The following is a 21025-nucleotide window of genomic DNA, read 5'->3' as shown; positions in this document are numbered from 1 at the left end:
TATAAATTGTTTTCTTCACGTAAATCGATTAAGTTACAGATTGTAAATAAATAACGTAATAATTTTTCTACTTGTATTTATCTAGTGCAGTTGTTTTGGAGTCAATTATAGTTTTTTTACACTAATAGATTCTATTCAGGTAGAAAATAGCGTCTGAGCGCGTCATAATTCAATTGTATCGTCTGACTGCACGTACTCTATGAACAATTCTGACATAAAATCTATTGTCGAACAAAAGCTGGGTTGCACCATCTTACTTCAACTTTGACAAGCGTCAAAAGTCTGTCTAACTCCATACAAAAAACACCGGTTATCGCCAAAGCTACGGTCAAAGTTAGGTCACGTCAGGTGGTGCAACTCAGCCAAAGAAAAAATTCATTTTGATCGCTAATGTCAGTTTGCAGCGAGTGACACAACCTCCCCGTCTGAAGGCCAGCGGCCGACTGCCGCCCGCACCCCGCGAAGGCCCCCTCAACAGCAAAACGTTCGGAATTTATCAAAAGTAAAATTTATGAATGAAAGTAATGTTCGATTGAAAAACGCAACGTGTCATTTAAAGATTAAAGAATTCCTAATCTATTCGTGCAAAAATCTTTTAAATTAACATAGCCGTTTTGGAGGAGTAGGGAATTTAAGTAAAAAATCGATGTCCCGTATTTATTTTTTTAATCCAAAACAAAGAGACGTAGCGAAAATTCAAACGTCACAAATGTAGTCCTTGAACTGTTGTATAACATATATTTTTTTCAACTATTTCTGTCCAGCAGTAAAAGAGGAGTAGGCTTTACAAAATGCCCATTTGGCGCGGATTGAGGACTCTAATCGCCTTAATAAAAAATAAATCTTTGAACATCAAGTGCCTTTAAATAGTTTCCATCCTTTGACTACAACTTAATAAAAATAAGTACCATAACATAATTATTTTGAAGATTATTTGATAAAGACAAAAAATAATTTATACAAATCGAATTATTTAAAAAAGTATCACAATATTGAATAATTGGTGCTCATTTCTTTTATTTTTGAGGACCAACAAGTAACGATCGGATATAATTTTTACATCTCAATAATTTTTTGCGTAGTTCAAAAGAGATTAAAATATCGATCGATTTCATTTATTTTATGTCTCAAAGAAAGAGGATCAATCATTAAAATAGATGACCATTTAGATTTTTTTATTTGCCGTTTTTGCTAATTTAAAAAGATCATTTAAATACATGCCTTTAAATACATGCCTTTATAATTTGTTCTTTAATAATGATTCAATAAGACATTTAACTAAAACAATAAAGTTTGTCGGACTTTTTACATGACGTAACGTTTCAAGTGGACCAGAATGGTCCTTACTATCTATCTATCTGGGTTTTATTAATCTATGCTCGTATGTTAGTTCCAAAGTCTACCACTTTGTGTAGTTTTAAGCAAAGGTTTTAGAGTGACTTGATAACACTAGACTGTAAGTTGACCCACTTACTTTACACCTAGCCCTTCGCCATACAAATTAGGCATGCTCGGTGGTGTCAAGCTACCGGCCACTTGAGAGACGTATAAGTAAAGAGTTTTGCTTTTCTTTTTCCTTTACTGCAACTGCAAATAACATAATACTTAGGATGCAAGAGGAAATTGCATACTAAGCGATAACATTAGCCGGCGTGCGTAACGTAAACAATAACGTTGCGCGAGCGATTGACCTTACCCTCGACCGTGGTTAGGAAACATGCTCACTTCCCGATGTGAATGAACGGCGTTATGTAACACGCACTAAGCGCCGCCGGCGACAGCCGATAAAGCACGTGTAGTCTCTTTATAGGGCAGCCACACAATAGCCACCATCACTCCCGCGGCTTAATTACCACCGTTCGAACCTGTATAGCACATATATTATTTATGTCCCGGCTAACATCACCAGAATGGCTAACGACTTAAATGTGGATGACAATACTGTGCGGTGGCATATTTGGTAGCAAACAATCTGGGGGCACGGCAGTGCCCCCACCAAGTCGAGCAAAAAAGCGGCACGGCCGTACCATCCTTTTCTGGAAGCAATTCAGGCCATTTTCGACCGCCTGTAACTTCGTTGTGGATAAAACTAGAAGGCTGAATTTTCATTAGCTATGCAGGCATTGTAAAGACACGGTATATTTAAAATTTCATTCAATTTGAACCAGTAGTTTAAGAATTATAACGGGTCAAAGTTACTTAATTTTGTCACTCACTGACTCACTGACTGACTCACCGATCATCAAAATTCTAAGGCACTTCTAGCAGACCTAGAAGCTTCAAATTTGGAATATAAGTAGTGTTTGGTGTATGAATCAAGGAAAAACTAAAATATTTGGGGGCACGGTAGTGCAACCGCCAAGTCGAGTGAAATTTTTCAATTTCGGTCCAGTTTTCTAGATACATAACTGCTGTCTACAAAATACAAAAAGAAATGAGATTTGGGGGCACGGTAGTGCAACCGCCAAGTCGAGTAAAATTTTTCAATTTCGGTCCAGTTTTCTAGATACATAACTGCTGTCTACAAAATACAAAAAGAAATGAGATCCCATCAAAAACAATACTTGTCAAAAAAACCAAGTCTCGCAACTCAGTTGTTCTACGGTAAAAAGTTGTGAGATCCATGTAATACCAAGTCCAGGCCAGGAAATTTTTAACGTTTTACATAAATATATTGACTTGGCCATCGCATGAAAACACGTGTAAATTAAATTATTTAGTGCGATGGCCAAGTCAATAATTTATATAAAACGTTAAAGATTTCCTGGCCTGGACTTGGTATTACATGGATCTCACAACTTTTTACCGTAGAACAACTGAGTTGCGAGACTTGGTTTTTTTGACAAGTATTGTTTTTGATGGGATAATTGTCTAGAAAGGAACCCGTTCATTTAGTTAACATCATGCTAGTTCTACGAAGGTTGTGCATTTGCAAAAAATATTTATTAGATAAAAGTATTCGGCAGTGCTTTTGGAGTGTATGTATAGTCCCGTTAATAGATACCTATGGTATGTACGAGTATGTGTACGTGTACGTACGTACATACACGTCCTTGCCAAATAAGGATATTAAGCGTACATTATAGTTCAACGTGTATCGTTAAATTATTTTCATAGTAATTGTGTAAAGTATGTAAGTAAGATTATGGTGAGGATATTATCTTGCCATTACTCGTCAAAAACCTAAAAATATATTGGCGTCATTCTCATCCTAAAGATGCTGTCGTTTAGCCGTGCTTTACGTTACACGTAGCAGTATACAGCAGTCCGAAGTTCTTTTTCTAAAGCTTTGATTATTCACCGGAAACTTTTTAGCTCGTAATAATTGTGGCATCAAATGTCGCGCATTTATCAAACGCACAATGTACAAAAATCCCTTTTCCATTAATCGGTTTCGCTTCTTTTGTACGATTGCGATCCCTATTCACCTGTCCGAATACGCATGATGACCCTTTTTCAAATATTGCGGTTGGAAGGTTTTCGCTCATTATGTGGCCTGTCAATATTCGTATGTTTGTACATAATTATGCTCAGATAAATATGTATTTTGGACATTCATATACGTTTAATGAAGAGTTTAAAAATCAGACTTCATTAAACATGAATGTAAAGTCTTTCTTAGCTCAATTAATTACAAATTAAAATTATAATATTAGATAGACTTTTTTTTAAGTGTATATGTTACAGTCAAAACTCATAATCGGTCAAAAGTGGTTTTACTTTTGTTTGACCAAGGTCAAAAATCAGTCAAAAGTGGTTTCGTTTGATTAAAAATTTTACCAAACAGTCAAAATTCATAGAAAGTGTTATGATTAGTGTAAATGAGTACTTAAAAATCATAAAAATGTGTAATTAATCCAATTTAAAGTGTAACATTTTTGTGATTTAAAGTGTAACATTTTCGTGATAAAATGATCACACCTACCTTAGGTAATACTTTTAAGATATCTGGGTATTCGTCAGGTAAAAGATAAGTAAATAAAATATTTGCACTCAAAAGTGGTTTTTACTAACGCGCTTGGTCAAAACCACTTATGACTGGAAAAATCAGTCAAAAGTGATATTATTATTGACCAAAGGCATCAGTCAAAACCACTTTTGACTGATTATGAGTTTTAACTGTAACATATACACACACATACACTGTAGGTAAGTATGTATAGTTTTTCGCATCTCTACATTTTCATCTCCTATATCGCTGATAATGTAATCTGCGTGTTGAGTTTACAAATAACGCCTATAACTTAGAATCCCCAAAAGCTTTTCCTATTTTTTCTCAGCCGTTACGTATTCCTACTACACGGCTAGATTTCAGAAATATGCTTCTTTTGGCGTATAACAAAAAAATGGTGTCAAACCAGCCTACATCGCACTTATGTAGGTTAGTTTTCTATCTAAAATCACTGCGTAGGCAGATTTATGGGCAGAAATAAACATTTTATATGGACACTTACATATATTTTATGTGTCGTTTTGATAGGTACTATTGAATAAAGTCAAAAGTGGTAAAGGTTCCTAAAGATGGTATATGGTCAAAATATTGAAACTACCCGTGGTTTATAAACATGTCTTTATATCGCAAAAAGGCACATCTAACATCTAGACCAAAATTATTACATTATATTTTCATCATTACGAATGTTTAAGTTAGGTGACTAACTACTTTTGATCTATTCGTAAACATTTTGGTTATAGTATAAACGTTAGTTGTGCCCTTTCATTAGGCCGAAATACTTTTGACAAATTATTAGTAGTCCCTTGATACTAAACTTAGATGGGATTTGAATAGCGTAGCATAAGTAACGTCCCAATGTAATTTACTAATACTGAAGAGGGCAAAGGTTTATTTATACATTAAATGGAGTAATAAAGTTTGGTTAAGTTACTCGTATGGCCACCAAGGGGATAAAAAGGGTATGGATACCAAATGTGTCGATTCCTACTTAAAAAACCTCCTTTAACAACATAAGTAATTCTCATCTTTTTTAATAGCAGACTTATATAAAGTGTAGCACATAGGTACTGAAAATAATCCAAATTCAAGTTACTGCGATTTTCTGAATCTGCGTCAAAAATTACGGGAACTACTAGCTGTTCCTGTAAAAAGAAGTATTTGAGTTGTACTATTTTTATGTAGGTGTGCGAATGGGCAACTCTGAGGAATACATAAAAATATTAAGCCAATATAATGTATTCTCATTATGCGGGGCTTCATTTTCAGTGGTTTATTGTGCATGTCATTTCCCTGCGTTAATATACCTGGTATTACAATTTCAATTAGTAGAAAGCCGCACGAAGAACCGTAATTTTCGCTTGTATGCCTTCGTGACATTATCTGCACATATCCGACTTAAGTATGCTATCGCATTGAGACGGCAGACTTTAATGAACCAATACATATATTTACACTTTTAGTCGAGATCTTATTATTTTATGATGATAGACGTCCGGTAGTTGATAAACTCCTGTTTTAGACCAGTTACCTATAGTGTCTCGACTTAGAATTTATCATTATAATTATATCATATAATCATACAACCTTGGTCATTTTACACTGCTTCATTTAGCCCCAAACTTAGCAAATCTGCCAGGCAATAGATAAAGACATCCATAAATACCTTTTTTTTAAATACATTACGTATAATACAAAGAAAACACATAGACAAATACAAACAGACATGTGTGTATTATGCGGGGCTCGAACCCGCGGTCTTTGGAATATTAGGTCGCAGTCCGGTACCCTAACCACTAGTCCAAGCGGCCGGCGCGGCGGCGACGAAAGGGTAGCCGTATATCATCCCTTCATGTACTGGCTTCGGAGGTTCGAGTCCTTCACGAATCCTTTTTCTTTTCTTGAAAAAGAAAGATTTTGGTACTAATCGATGCCTCGATCGATGATACAGCGCAAGGAAACCAATTAATGTAGTAGGTATTCAATAAAAGAGTCAATTTGGAGTTTGGGATACATTAAAAAAGTTTCAGAGAGGTAGGTAGCTAAAACTATATTAAACGAGTAACAATTACGAGACTTTAATTAAATTGAATTTTAAAATCAATAAGTAGTCAATAGACTACTATTGGTCAACAAGTTCGTCTTACAAGTCACAATTTCCTAAAGGAACTTGCTAAACTAAGCCAAAGCTTTATGAAAAAGTGTACGTACTGGCCGTAAATAACTAAAGCATATTCTTAGTTTGTTTCCTCTTAAATTATAGCATTACTATCATTACACAAAAGTAGCAACTTATATTTAAACGAATACTTACTATTTTCTCGTAGCAAAGCAAAACCTTATCTTATCCATGCTAATGTCTTCCGTCCGCAAGCCGTAATTATGCATCTCAAAGGATACCCGTTGTATGAAAAAGCTCGGCCAACCACAGTCCGTACGCAACGTACGGAATTTTTGCTCTCTCAAATTATTTTAATGACACAACACAACCCACTTATGAAGTATAAATATAGGATAAACAAGTAACAAAAGACCTGCTTAGTTCTAATAGGAGCATCATATTAATAAAATAACAGTTTTTGTTTTTAATTTTTAGTCAGTAGTTATTGACTTTTCAGTCATTAGTGAAAACTTTTAAAGCTTGCCTTTTTAGACTATTAGAGATGGATATACGTATTGAAAAAAAAATCGATAATAGATCCTACTTGATTAATGAACAACCTATAGAAGCTGACAACACTAAACACTCGTGAGTCTGGCGTTATCAAAATTTGTCGTGTACATGATTAATCGTCTTGAACCTTGTTATTGTTCAATTCGCTGAAAGCTTTCGCAAATACTACACACTCATTCCGTAAACAAAAACTCATTACTCCGCGAAGATTAACACAAGATAAGCGTCAACAATTATTAAGATTGAGATTTGCATGATTAATTGTAACTTGCTTCGTATACTTGCCAATTAAAGCTCATAGCAGACTTATAAACTCGGAAAGGGATCAACACCGTATCACCTTACGCGAGCTGTCATCGCCTTTCGCGCGCTGACTTAAGACACAAAATATAACAGAAGACAAACTCCATACTAAACGCACTCGAGCCACGCACACATAGACACCGCTCTAGCAAGACTGTCTTGGACGAATGCGAGCGCGACGTGGCGCGACAGACGTTCGCCACACGTTCGCTGTGGTTCGCTTGAGTCACGCGCCGGTCAACCGCCTGTGATATTATTACATATTTTGTTTTGCGAAATTGACGAAAATGAGTGAACAGAAAAAGTCGTATTATAATTGTTCGGTATTTGGTTGCTTAAACTCATCATTAAATACCGAATTTTCATTTTTTAAATTACCAGTTAATTCGGGGAGGTAAGTAAGTTATTTATTTGAATTTCAATTAAAATTGAAAGCCAACTCAATTATTAGGAATATCGAATTGTTTTAGAGAGGTTTTAGGAATTATTGGATAACTAGCTTTTGCCCGCGGCTTCACCCGCGTGAAATTTAGTTTGTCACAGATCGTCATAAATTATAGCCTATATGTTATTCAGGGTTATAAACAATAATACTGTAAAGTTACTTCAAAATCCGTTCAGTAGTTTTTGCGTGAAAGAGCAACAAACATCCAGACATCCAAACTTTCGCATTTATAATATTAGTTGGATAATAGTGTCAACCACTCAACTAAATACTACTTCCTTCTCGTGTATTTGTTTGCAAACTATTACTATAATAACGTACTAAATATAAATAAGTATACCTGTATATATGGATATCTGTTATTGTCTTTCTTGCATAGTATTAAGAGTAACATTTTTCTATCATAACGAAATAAACGCAACACATGACAAGACAACCCTAGCGTGACGGCCGAGCGTGCGAGCGAGAGAGGTATGCAAAGCGAGGTACATACATGAGTTTACCTTCTGTTATATTTTGTGCTTAAGATCCTATGTCCCCTTGATGGGGCAGAGGGCGTCCACAACAGTCCTCCATCGCGTTCGCTCTTGAGCTTCGCGTTTGATCTCGCTCCAGGTCTTGCTGATTTTCTTTGCCTCGTCTGCTACAGTGCACCGCCAAGTTTGCTTGGGGCGACTACGTTTGCGTTTGCAAGTGGAACTGGATTGGACACTCCGAATGGATCCCGATCACATCCCTAAGCAGGCTCTGGATTGGAACCCCCAAGGAAAACGCAAATGTGGTCGCTCCAAGCAAACTTGGCGGCACACTGTCAATTGCAAGGCGAGGCGTTTACGTTCGGTTCGGATAAACGTGTGTTGCAGTATGGAGTTTCATACAAAGTATACTAACCGCCTCGAGTTGATGCGGTTACGATCCCTTTCCGGGTTGATAAATGTGCTACGTCCTTTAAGTGTAGGGTGAGTTTACACAAGTTATTAGTTATTACGTTAGTAACTGCGGAGTACGGAGTGTAGGTCGCAAAGTGAACATCAAGTGCGTTTACTTCCTACGCATTATTTAAATTATGAGTCGCAAATCTATTAATATAACTAAGTCAAAAGCGGCATACCAACTGTAATATACGAAGTTAAGTACTATTAACTTTATTGTAGTAGTAAAAGTGTGTACGAATTTAACGACTGAAACTGAAGGCATTATTTCTTAAGCCTTGAACATTTAATAGGGGTAAATAAGTGTCTTAACTACAAAACATTTATTTTTATTTCAAACTATTGTCTCGCGTGCATTGTAAATAGGTGTACCTATAGGTTGTGACTTATAAGGCGAACTTAACTTATAAGCCAAAAAATAATAAGCACCTACTACGCCTGACATAGTAAGGGCAAGCTCTCAACGGCAGTCATCATCGTCCGGTCAGCGCTCTCGAACACACACAAACGCATACAGTCCACTGTATATCATGTAAAATATCATAACAATAGGCTTCCAACAATTATTATTCCCTAAAGACTGAAGGAGGGTAATTATGGAAATCGTCTAGACCTTACATAACTATGAATGAAGTGCTTTTAAGACTCTCCCACTCTATGGTTTCTCGGTAAGAAAGAAGCCATACAAATTTATAGTTGATTAAGAGACAGCTACATGCTTATAGCTTATTGTACTATAGATTTCTTGATTAATGAGTCATGAACACTAATTAACATATATCACGTAACACGTGCAATAATATTAATGAATATCGCGAAAATATTGAGAGGTTTTCTTTTGATTTAAGTAAAAAGTATTATTACGCCATCAATACGAGTATAATTAATTAAGAAGATACTTAACACCTTTGCAATTAAAATGATTAACATTGTCAACTAGTCAGCACGTCCGTCACTAAGGCTGAGTTGCATCACCTAACTTTAACCGTGACTATAACGATAACCGGTGTATTTTCTATGGAGTTTGACAGATTTTTGACGTTTGTTAAAGTCAAAATAAGATGGTGCAACCCAGCCTAAGAGAACTATAGGTATAGTATAGTGCTTAACAGAGTCAGTGCCTGAGGTAAGTATCACGTGACAGAGCATACAAATCTGAAGTAAATCTTTCCTCTTTAAGTGCAGATGGTTTGTTTACAAAGAGTAAAACGTAGCTGCAATGATGATGGACATTCTAAACGAAATATAATTCACAATTGTTGGGGTCAGTCTCGTGGTTAGTGCATGTCACTTATCTGCGCGTCTTGCTGGACAGATGCACGGGGATCTAAACATGATTGCTATTATGGGTACCTACTCGTATTATTATGTAAGACTAGCTGACCCGGCGGAAAAAATTTACTAAATTAATCCCTTGAAATGAAAATAATGACTTCTTTTCCTATTTTGAGGACATTTTTTGTATTTTTTTACTCAGCCTTTTTCGCAGCTTATGACAATTCAGTCTTAGCCTTCCGACGATTGATCTTTAAAATTGAAAAAGGTTTTATCGTGCGATTACGTATCCTAATGTACAAATAAAAGATAATAACACAGTTATAATTTCAAACTAAGTAACAATGATTTTTAAGTGGCTGAAAATCAGCGCAGCCTGAGTATTTTCAGGCAGCATTAGCTGAGCCACCTCCAATTGCTTCCATAAACAATGTATGTCAATCAATCAACAACATTATTGTAACTAGCTAAGTAAGTTGTAGAAGCAATAAAGGACTTTATTTATTTATTTATTTAAATGGTACACACTTATGTATATGTGTTGACTGTGACACGTATGTGAAATGACTAGGTTATCCTAGTCATTTCCAAAAATTAGAAATGGAATAAGTAAGTAATTATTGCAGTCTTAACACTTGTCAGTTTATGTTCCTTTAAAGTTAACCGTTGATGTTATCACTATTCGAAATAGTTGCGTCTCTGAACTTGACTCTTTTGAACATTTAGTTACTCGTAATGATAAGAAGAGAAAATATAAAAAAAAAAACATGAGCCTTTCCTAACAGGCGTGTTTTGTGCGATTTATTATTTTATTTCAATTATTTTAATGAGTCGAAAACATGTCCTAAAATCACAAAAAAAAAATATGTTACACGCTTCTACGTATTACTCATTATTGGGAATCACATAAAGGCGGAGTTGCCCGTTGCCCTGGCCTGGTTACAGCAGTGAAAAGGGACGCGATCATAGGATTTTGTGACTTTCTAAAAAACCTTGTTAATTTTCCATTACGAATTCTTGAGAAACTTGCTTTTGATTTGTTGTTATCTTTGAGAAATAAGTAGGTAGGTACAGACGACAGCAAATAAAGCTAAACACTGAGGCATCTTATGTTTTTGTAATAGGGGGGAATTTGCAACAAAACTGTATAGTCTGAGTGCTACTCACTGTACGAGTACCTACTGCTTTTCTTCCAAGTATTTCCAAGAACTTCTGCCGTGCCGCCTTCATAAAACCACTGACAGGTGTTTTAGTTTCTATATTTTATGATTAATAAGATTTAGGGACAGACGAAAGATTTATTCTAGTCTTAGCAACTTCGCAATCCACTTTTATTCTAGTGAAAAGTAACATTTAGTTAAGGGTAAAGTTGACTTTAACAAAATGAACAATTTACTAATTTTTAAAATACTTATCACCAGCCGATATGTTGTCCCAAAGTGGTAGTAGGCCCCTAAAAAGGACTTACTAATAAAGAATGTGAATTTATCGATAATTTGTGTTCAGTCGCTAAAGCTCATCTCTATTCAGTTAATTTCCGTGACAAAAGCTCCCATCCGGCTGCTGATCGGGCACTAAACGCCCGAACTTTACAATTGTCTTTGGACCCTTTAAATAGCTTCGGGCTTTCTTCAGCTTGTCATCGGTGTGATACACGTTCAACTTAATGACCTTCTACTGATCGATATTTATCACTAAATACATAGTCATGAAGGGTTTTAGTTATATCGGTTTCAGTTTTTATGGGCACTATAACTCACGGTAACAATAAGCTAAGAGAATCAGATAGTTTACAAAGAACCAGTCACATTGTTTATGGTTAAAATTTTATCTACATAAAGGTATCTGTAATGACATTTTTCATTTATGGCACAATCGCGTTTCAGATAACTCATAAAATTATAGAATGCTATTGACAAGTCATTGGTGGTGACAACTATCGTATTTAGACTATAAGCTGTGTAATTTACATGGAAAACTACAAATACAGGTTCATGGTCACCCGTAGCTTAATATTCGATTGATTAAACATCATACGGGAAGTCGTTAAAAGTTTCGCTACGACAATGAGCCCACTCTTTGACTTAGCTTTATTTGCGTCCGGCGTTGTTTAACTTTTAGGAAGTAATCTAACTTATTTAAGAATCCAGAGATGAGTGTTACGTCTGCGACATAGGTTAATTTATTTTCTGAAGAAACTCCCGATTCAATATTTGATACGAGCGACTTCCAAGTTGGGAATCAATTTGGACTTTTGTTTGGTATTGAAAACAAAGAAGGATTCCATTCCTTATTCACTTCTCACATGACGGCAAAAGTTTCATTTTAAACAGACATTCTACTTAAGAGACTGGCGTCACATTTACAACGCTTATTTAATGCAATAGAAACGAAAATATATTTTTGATTAAGGTAAGAGCGTTAAAAATAAATTAGTTCTCAGAAATTTTATGAATTTCAGCTTGTTTTAGGACTATTGCCTTCATCATGCCTAATCCAATTCCGATATTCCAATTTATTAATCAAATTTCTTTAGAAGAAAATTGGGAAAGTCTTGTTCATTTTCCTTTGATCGATTCTGGTGTTACTAAAAACATTTCTGTTATAACCAGTCTGTTTTCCTGTATAAAAGAAGCTTATGAGCCTTAGTAGATGGTATGGTAGAATCACATTGAGAGTTTTCATTTGTAAACATCATGCGACGGTATTACGTTGTACCTACTTACGTTACAATAGGCAGTTTTAGATTAATGAAAAGATAACTCTTGTTTGTTTCTCTAGAACACACCTAAATAGCAAATCCTATATAATCTCTCATTTTAAGAAATAAATACAAGTCCTTATCCTAGCATTAAGTAGGTACAATAATTATAATCGTATAAGAAGTTACATTACGTCACAACCTGAAATGATGAGATGCAATATAAGTCTTGATGAAAAAAGTGACAGCAGGTGCTTGCCATCTTCTTAAAAAGTTTAGTGGCCTTACGCGTGAAAGGTCAAATATTTTCCGTCCTTTTTTCTTTTTTTTTTTGGTTCCGCCCATCACAAGTTTAATGTAGCTTTAAGATAATTAAATGAAGGTTTAAAAATACACTCTGATAAATTCACTAAAAAATATATAATTATGTGTAAAACAAGATCCTAATATGAAAATAATTTAGTTTAATATTTCAATTCATAACTAACATAGGTATCTAATGGTATTTTTTGTGCTTCCCGAGGCGGTATAACGAAATAACAGACTAGGAGCACGGTGAAAGTGAGCACTAAGTGCAGGTAATTCTGTTGAAGAACCTCATGCGTGAGTGCCGGTGGCCAACTCCGTATTGCATCACTCTCGAGCCGTATATTACCTATGTATGGCTGCATATAATGCACGGTCCCTAATTACACTACACAAAGGCCTAGTTCTTTAAGGGCATAGTAAAAGAGCTGATTGCGCCAAAATACACAAAGCAATTGTATTATGTAAAAGCGCATCCGCGTAGCGGTCTTCTTTGTGAGTCGTCGCTACCTCATTAAATAAACAAACGAAACAGTATGTCACCAAACTTCGCGCTCTTCTTGGAGAAGTATCTTGCTAACTGAACTTGCAAATAATTTATTTTAAAGTTTTGTAAATTATGTGTAGTTTTAAACTCCATTCATGACTTTTTAACTTTTAGCAGTAGGTATTCATTTAAGACTATGTCATCATGTATTTTTAATGCATTATGAATGAATATAAATAAAAAATATTACATCATTATGATGAGTCAATAAATATTGCTCTTTTCTGAATAGCAAGGACTGTATAGCTTAAAACCACATAACAGGATACAGTTAATAGTCTTATATTTATCTCATCTTATACGAGACTGCTCCGCCTAATACCTTGCAGCTTCCGAGTCTGTTGGATCATGAGCTAGAAAACGTATTATAAAGTTTTGAGACTAAGGCTTCAGAGATTTGCCCATCTACGTTAAGTTGCCAGCCTCTCGGTGTTATAGCGGTGATTGTACGTGAAAGTGGTATTAACTTAATCCCATTCTAAATTTGTCTTCATCACTCTTGGTGATTTATAGGAGCCTGCCAATTAGGTGCGTTAAGTTTGACGTTTATCAGACGCTCAAAAATCAAAAGAGTTGAGCAATTAACTTGCTAATGTCGGGTTTTTTCTTACGCTAAAGCTTCGAAACACGAGAGAGGTACTGAAGCAGCGAAAGGGCGCTGCTTTATCTAAAAATAAATCATAATTAAATTCAACAATTGGTAAAACCGTATTCGTGTTACAAAAGCCGTTCCCTTTTTAATTGTCCTGATAATACAATTTTCTTATGATATCGTTTTACAGGAATAAGGCCTCCCTTTGTTTTGAAATCATCCATAGACAATGTTTGAAGGTTCCTTCCTCCTTCCTCTGTATAATTTGGGTGGTACTATGAATTTAAGTTCTAACGAATGTCGCAACGTAGACGAGAAATTTTCACGACTGGAAGGATTTATTGCCAAGAGCGTAAAATAATTTTGTTTTATGTTTGTGAATTTTAATACTCTTACTTTGTTAAAATCAATTTCAAGTTCGTAGTTATATGTATTATTAGCTACGAAAGTTTTGGGATTTGCTAGTTAATACTGCATCAATAACTAAGCGAGAGTAACATTGACATTAATTTCATACAAGAAAGTAGCTTAATAGTTTATATGTTAGGTAGGTACTTTGCGGACATAAAACTGGGATCCTATTTTACTTTTAATTAGTGTGATTTCGCCACAAAAATATGTTGTTTGATGTGATAGAGGCTGTACTATGTAAAACGCTATATAACCTATTAAATATAAAAAAAATCCTTGAAATCTATTTAATCTAGAAATGGCAGGCCTAAAAGCCTGCCGATTAAGTTTAAAAATCGATGCATAGATTGTACAATAAGCTCGTCAACGTTATTTTGGACCTCGCCGGCAGACAGTCTAAAATAGTCAAGTTGAAGGTCAACCGGTCGGACCGCAGCAACAAACTCGGACGCTTGCATACATATGTAGACCATCGACCTGTGACATAACTCGGTATACCGCAAGAATGTTTGCAACCATATTTCGTTTATAGATTACAGTGTAAAGTTTGTGAAAATCATCACAAAATATAGGTGCTTATTTTTCGTGATTCTTTTTTTTTATTTCTAAACAACACGTGCCATTTTGTTGATTTTCCTCTTCTCTTTTTGTAATTCCGCCTACATTTTTAGTATTTACATACAAAAAGCCTGTTGTTTAAATATGTTTCAAATTATATACAGCTATTGGACGATTTACACCATATTTTTTGTCCTGAAAAAAAAAAAACAATTTATTATTGTCTTTCATATTCCGTATGATAAAAATCAGTTTTTATCATCGGGTATGTTCAAAGGTCATGGTATTTGAATTAAGAACAAACGTATAATTGGTTTCAATGTTTTTAAACTTGTTCTGAAATGTTTGATTATTGGAAGAGCAAAATGACGATTTGTAAGAACTATTTATTAGTCTAAACAAATAAAGAAATTTTGACTTTGACTTTGACTTTGGAGCTTTCCATGTTACAATACAATATTTCTTTTAAGTCCTATAGTCTCGTAAGTCTACCTCAAGGAACCTTTTAATAACCTTAAGTCATCTAAGTCGCCAATTACATTGTTTCGTGTGGTCGCCTCAGCTTCGTTAAAAGTTTGCTCGAATAAGCTACTAATAGGGGGTTCCCGCATGCTCGAAGTGGAAACATTCTGTCATAAATTAACTTTAATCTATAATACTTCTTAATATGCTCTAATTTTTATAGACGATTTTATGAGTGAAATGTTGCTGTTATTTCCTGGAAAAAGGCGAGTTATTTTGATATTTTCATATTTATGACCCGTAATAATATACTTATCAATGAACACTAATGCATTTTTACGAGGAGAGTTAATTTGTAGAATATTATGAATAGGGCTTTGCCCTTAATTAGTGACAGTTGTGTCATTTTGAGTATCAATCTCTTTCTTAATTACAATCATAAAAGATCTGAAAGCCCGATATTAAAACCAAACCTAATAAAATGAGGCGTCGGAACGAGTACCTTCCTCCTATTAATGCTGTTCTCGAGCCGAGCAACTTCTAAGATCCATATTGAAATCATAAAAGTTTTCCGATCGTGTCGTCGAGATTTCAATTATGACGTCACTGTCGATTGAACGCGAATAGCAACAGAAAGAAAAATATATTTGAACAGGATATTAACATTTCAACACCAGATAATTATACCAAAGTATCTTTTGAGAATTGTTTAAACCATTTGTTTTACTTTTTAGTTGCATACACTTTTGTTTAACTGCCGAAGTTCAGAGCCGCAAATGAGAAAAGTTTTGTAATATACGCAGAATGATTTACTCTGAAGGCATGTTCATGTTCATAAAAATCTTTTCAAGTCAAATATACCAGAAATAACCTGTTTAAATTCATCTTATAGAGACTACGGAAATCTGTAAAGTAAGCTTTATTCTATTTCATTAGGGATCATTGTGATATGAAAAATAAACACTATCCTCCTCTATGTCGTTGTTCAGTCTCAAGCAAGTAGCTTTGAGCACGGAGCACGTCGCGAGCCAAGATAAGTTACAAAGCTAATGTACCAACTAACACGACATTTGACAGGCGACTGAAGGAATATACTCGTAGTGTACTTGTTAGTTTCTCCCTCTACCAAGTTGTCGAGGGTATAAATGTATAAATTTATTTATCTCCTCGTAGTAACTGCAACTACAGATTAACTAATGTATAGGTAATTTACCAGTCCTCCTAGAGATTGCTAAATTCATTCCGAATTCTGATTTGATAAAAGCATATCTATTGTTTTGTTAGTTATGGACTTAGAGAAGCTTTTACGAACCCGACCGTTATATTGGCTGCTACAGACATATCAAAGCTGTCTATTATCTTTTGTAATCTTCAGAAAACAGTCATACACATGACAGTTAAATTGTTATCAATTAACGACCAAGTGATTACTTTGCCCATTATCTAAATAACAGATTTTCTTTGTGACTGTAGCAAGAAAATCCAACTAACATTTGATCAAACACAGAAAAGCGTAAAAAAGTACCGTGGAACAGACAAAACCACGACTTTTTCAGAAGTAATTAAAGTTACATTCAAGAGCAACTGTGCGTCTAGTGTTGAAAGAGACAAATGACTTTGCCATCTAAATGCAGTCTAACTTCACCACTACGAGATTAAGCGGTTTGCTGCTGGATTGTCTTGAATTTCTTGAAATACAATTTTAGTATGAAGAAGATCGATGGCTTTAAAGTGTGTTTAGTAAATAATTCTATCGGATAATATAATTTATAGGAGAATCAAAGTGACTGACAAAGCCTGCAGAATTGCTAAATTCAAGTGGCAGTGGGCGGGGCACATAGCCACATAGCTCGCATACTTAATTGATGGCCGCTGGGGCATAAAAGTTCTCAAGTGACCACGAGCCGGAAGACGTAGTGTGGGCAGTCTCCCACTAGGTGGACCGACGATCTGGTGAAGGTCGCGGGAGGTGCCTGGATGCGGGCGGCGCAGGACCGGTCTTTGTGGAAATACTTGGGGGAGGCCTTTATCGAGCAGTGGACGTTCGGCTTTCGGCTGAAACAATAATTATTATTATTTCTTGTTAGGTAGCGATATAACCCATACTGGAATATACGATTATTATCTCTAATTTCGGTTGATTGATGAAGATTTTTGGGGGATTTAGAACGTAAGAAGAAAGCCCCGCTTCCCAGTCGTGCAACAATTGGATTCTTTCTCGTGTTATTTATTTTAAGTCCAGTTTATCGGAAACTTGTATTGGATTACCTGGCGGAGCGGAAACGTTTACGGTTTATGGAGTGGCAGACATGCATTCACGAAAGGTCTGTTCGAACCTCCTTAAAGGGATTATGTTTCAAGTCTGTCGAAACCCAAGAAAATATTGTTAGTAGACAATAGTTTGTGCAATATTACACATTGAAATATTTCATTTGTTTATTTTAAGAAAATTACTTGACTAGAATAAAATCGAGGCTTTAGTTCTGAAACAAGTCACAATTTCTTACACATGTAACAACATCTACTGTACCTTTCTCACCATTAAATAAGTATCTTTATTTATAACTTTATCTTAAAATTATTCCCAAGGTTCATCACTGAGTCTAAGACGTTTGCTGAAAATAGTCTAATAAGTTCTACTTATTATCAAATTAAAGTCTAGATAAATACTCATAATGTTGTAATTATTAACTTTATCTTCAAAACCTCGTGTAATATTTCAGTTCAGTACTCAAATTATGGAATAAATATTTTGTTCACTAAGTTTGGTATAAGTTTAATTTGCAAAGTACATAAGTTTGTAGGTTTAATAACTTTCGCGCTCGTCGATCAAAACAAATACAACTACCTTAAAATTACAAAGTAGCGCTGTGTATACTTAATAATCAATCTACTTAAAGTTTTTATCATGACATCCAAAGTTTTATTGCTGTTTACATGAAGATTCGTGCTTGTACTTTTACTTATTTGTCTTATTTTCGCAGGAAATGGTATAAGTTTAAAAAGTAAGGTTAAATTAATTAGTGAGTAAAGCCATGTTTAAGTGTGCCGAAACAGACACGCGGGCGCAAGCGAAAGGGGCGCAAAACAAATAACCTTGTGAACTATTTTATCTCAAGCAAATAGTCCTTGCGATTCACGGGCGTGTGCCTTTTGGTCCTGTGCGTACTTTAGTTCACTAAACAATAGAATACATAATATAACTTTTAGCCCCTTCATCCTTGGGTGTATTTATGTAGGAAAGTTTTAGCTGCTTAAATACAACGTTTCAAAAAAGCTCTTGAGTGGTTAATATGCTAATGCGTTCGTGCAATATTTCCTGTACTAATGTTTGGGTAAGCACAAACTTTTGACGAGCTAAACTAAGTATTCGTACAATGTTATTATTATGAATGAGTTGTTAAACTGTGACGTTCTCCCTGTTTACTATAGCGAGCTCTTTAGCATACGGCCTAGGCTGGGAACGGCTCGTATTCGCCTCGATCGAGCCTCGAACAACTAATTAATATTCCCGGACCACGATTAAGAAGCTTCACGCAACTTCTCAATCGACGTCCCAGTTAGCCGGCGTTCCGATGAGACAACTTCGCAAGGATGCCTTTCGACGTTTATTCTAAAACTTTGAAACTGAATTACACCCGGGTGGAATAACTGATTAAAGAAAATCCAATACATACCCCCGAAATTGGCACTTTACACGCGTCAGAGACTCCTTAATTCGTTAAGTTGTATTTAAGTTATTTAACAAGTAATTAGAGGGAACATCTTTTTCTTTTACGATATGGTAGAACAAAAGAGTCTTCTGTAGAGATGGATTAGTACAGCATCGTATGTATAATAATAGGCATCAGTGTGCTTACCATGAGTTTACGTTACGTGTGCTCGCTAGCGACTGCGTAAAAAAATGACATTAATTGTATGACATATTGTGCAGCGCCCTTAGCGGCTACTTTCAAGAAACAAAATCTCCATAGAGATTTTTGACGTTTTCGCTAGCGAGCACACCTAACGTAAACTCATGGTAGGTACACTGCTCTACAAAAATTTTGACGTTCGCTCGACGCGAGGGCGACTTCAGGTGGCCTAAGATCTAAAAAGAAAAAGATCTTTTATATACTAATTTATAAGTAATGTGTTCACAAATAGTGGTCGAGTTAGGAATGTTGAAAATTACTAATACAAAACAGTTATTATAGAAACGATCTAATGATTGTGTATGACGGTAAGCATGGCGATTATCGACTGTATTGCGGATTTCACAGTCTGCAAGATGTAATAACCTTCTAGTTCGATAACATGCTAAATGAAACAAAGCATTCCAAATAAAAATAATAAAATGTTTATTAATAAGAATAATGTCAGTGTCAAAAATATTATTAAGTACGGTGTTTTTATAACATTAAAGTACCTAGAAGATTCCCGCCCAATTATCGTTCTACTTCACAAATTTTTAATTACATAAAGTACTTTTCTGTGAAGTTGTCCTCATTCAAGTCGTGGGAAGGGGCAATCCAAGTTATAGAAGTGCTTTAATTTTTTAAAAGCTTGATGAACATACTTATTAAGAACTGAATCCAAACATAGGCCCACAACTCCATTTAATAATCCTAATAGATGTTATCCATACTACTATTAATGTATAAATAGTGATTGAGAATTTAGTCTTTGTAGGTTAATCCCTGAATTCACGAAAATATTTCGTTCATTTGAAAGCTAAATTATTTCAAAGAGGCTATAAATAGACTGATATAATACTAAGAATTATAATAGATCAACACGACGGCAAAATGGGGGTGGGCAGATAGTTACTTAATGGGAGATTAAATACAATCTTGAAACCATAAAACGTTATTGGCATTATAACAGCAAAATAACGATTATTTACGGAACAGATACTGTAATTGCTTTTTTGTTTATCGAGTCTTGGTATCGGGTAACCACACTCGATGTTAGAGCAAAAATAATGACTCTAGAGACTTTCAGCTTTTATGAAAATACTACAGCTTATAATTGTATTTATCTATATTTGGTAAAACCGTCATTAAAATAGGAGCTCTTATCGTTGTGCTCAAGACACAACGGTGATAAAGCACGTCAGATAGTTAAAGGAATGAAAGCCAAAAGAAATTACACACTAAGAAATAAAATAAAAATGTCCCAAGACAGCCGAAATCTGAGTATGAGTTTTAGAATTACTTGGGCATTTTTATTATTAAAACTAAAATTTTTCTTATCTACTACGTCTTTGGCGAAGCTGATTCACTCTTAAACAGCCTTTCTTCATTTTTATACATGCATTAAAGTGTATTATGCCAATGCCGTATTACAATTTTAGCGTCTAACTTTAGTTATTGTACGATTAGCAACCGATGCTGATGTAATAAAGCATAGGGCTGCATTCTGTAGATTACACAGTGGCAAAACAGAATTGAAGTGGTCGTTCTCGCCTGGCCGTCAGTTAACATTGATTGGCTCTCTAGTCTTGTTCTTGTTGACCCTAATAGACGCCATTAGAAGTGGTTGTATCTCATTGAAAACAAATGGAAGACTTCACTACTTGATAAGAAACCTAGGATGGCGTATTTAGAAGCAACTAGGTCAAAAATATATCTTAAAAAAATATTTTTTAAGAACCGAAAACTTTAGCTACGCCTGTTACAAATTGCATAGGAGTCACGTAGAATGACAATAGGCTCTGGTCGCTACCTAAGGTCCGTTTTGATGTCGTCATAACCTCATCTTTACTAGTCTCTCTCAAAAATCCTCCAGGTATTGTTGGTAAAAATCCGATTAAAAGTTCCTGAGATAAACAAACCTCTCCCAAATAGATGGAACCGCAAAAGTTGCGTGTTAAAAAATACGGAACC

The 21025-nt window shown here is 35.1% G+C and overlaps 1 protein-coding gene across 1 annotated transcript in view; it reads left to right on the top strand.

The window, feature by feature from the left end:
• LOC135086501 (capon-like protein) overlaps positions 1-21025 on the top strand; it is a 184062-nt gene that overhangs the window by 27683 nt on the left and 135354 nt on the right. The gene's annotated exons all lie outside the window — the stretch shown is intronic.

This window comes from Ostrinia nubilalis, chromosome Z (genome assembly GCF_963855985.1).
Source record: "Ostrinia nubilalis chromosome Z, ilOstNubi1.1, whole genome shotgun sequence".
Taxonomy (NCBI): Eukaryota; Metazoa; Arthropoda; class Insecta; order Lepidoptera; family Crambidae; genus Ostrinia; species Ostrinia nubilalis.
The sequence above is the reverse complement of the archived record's forward strand: the minus strand, read 5'-3'. Positions and strand labels throughout refer to the sequence as shown.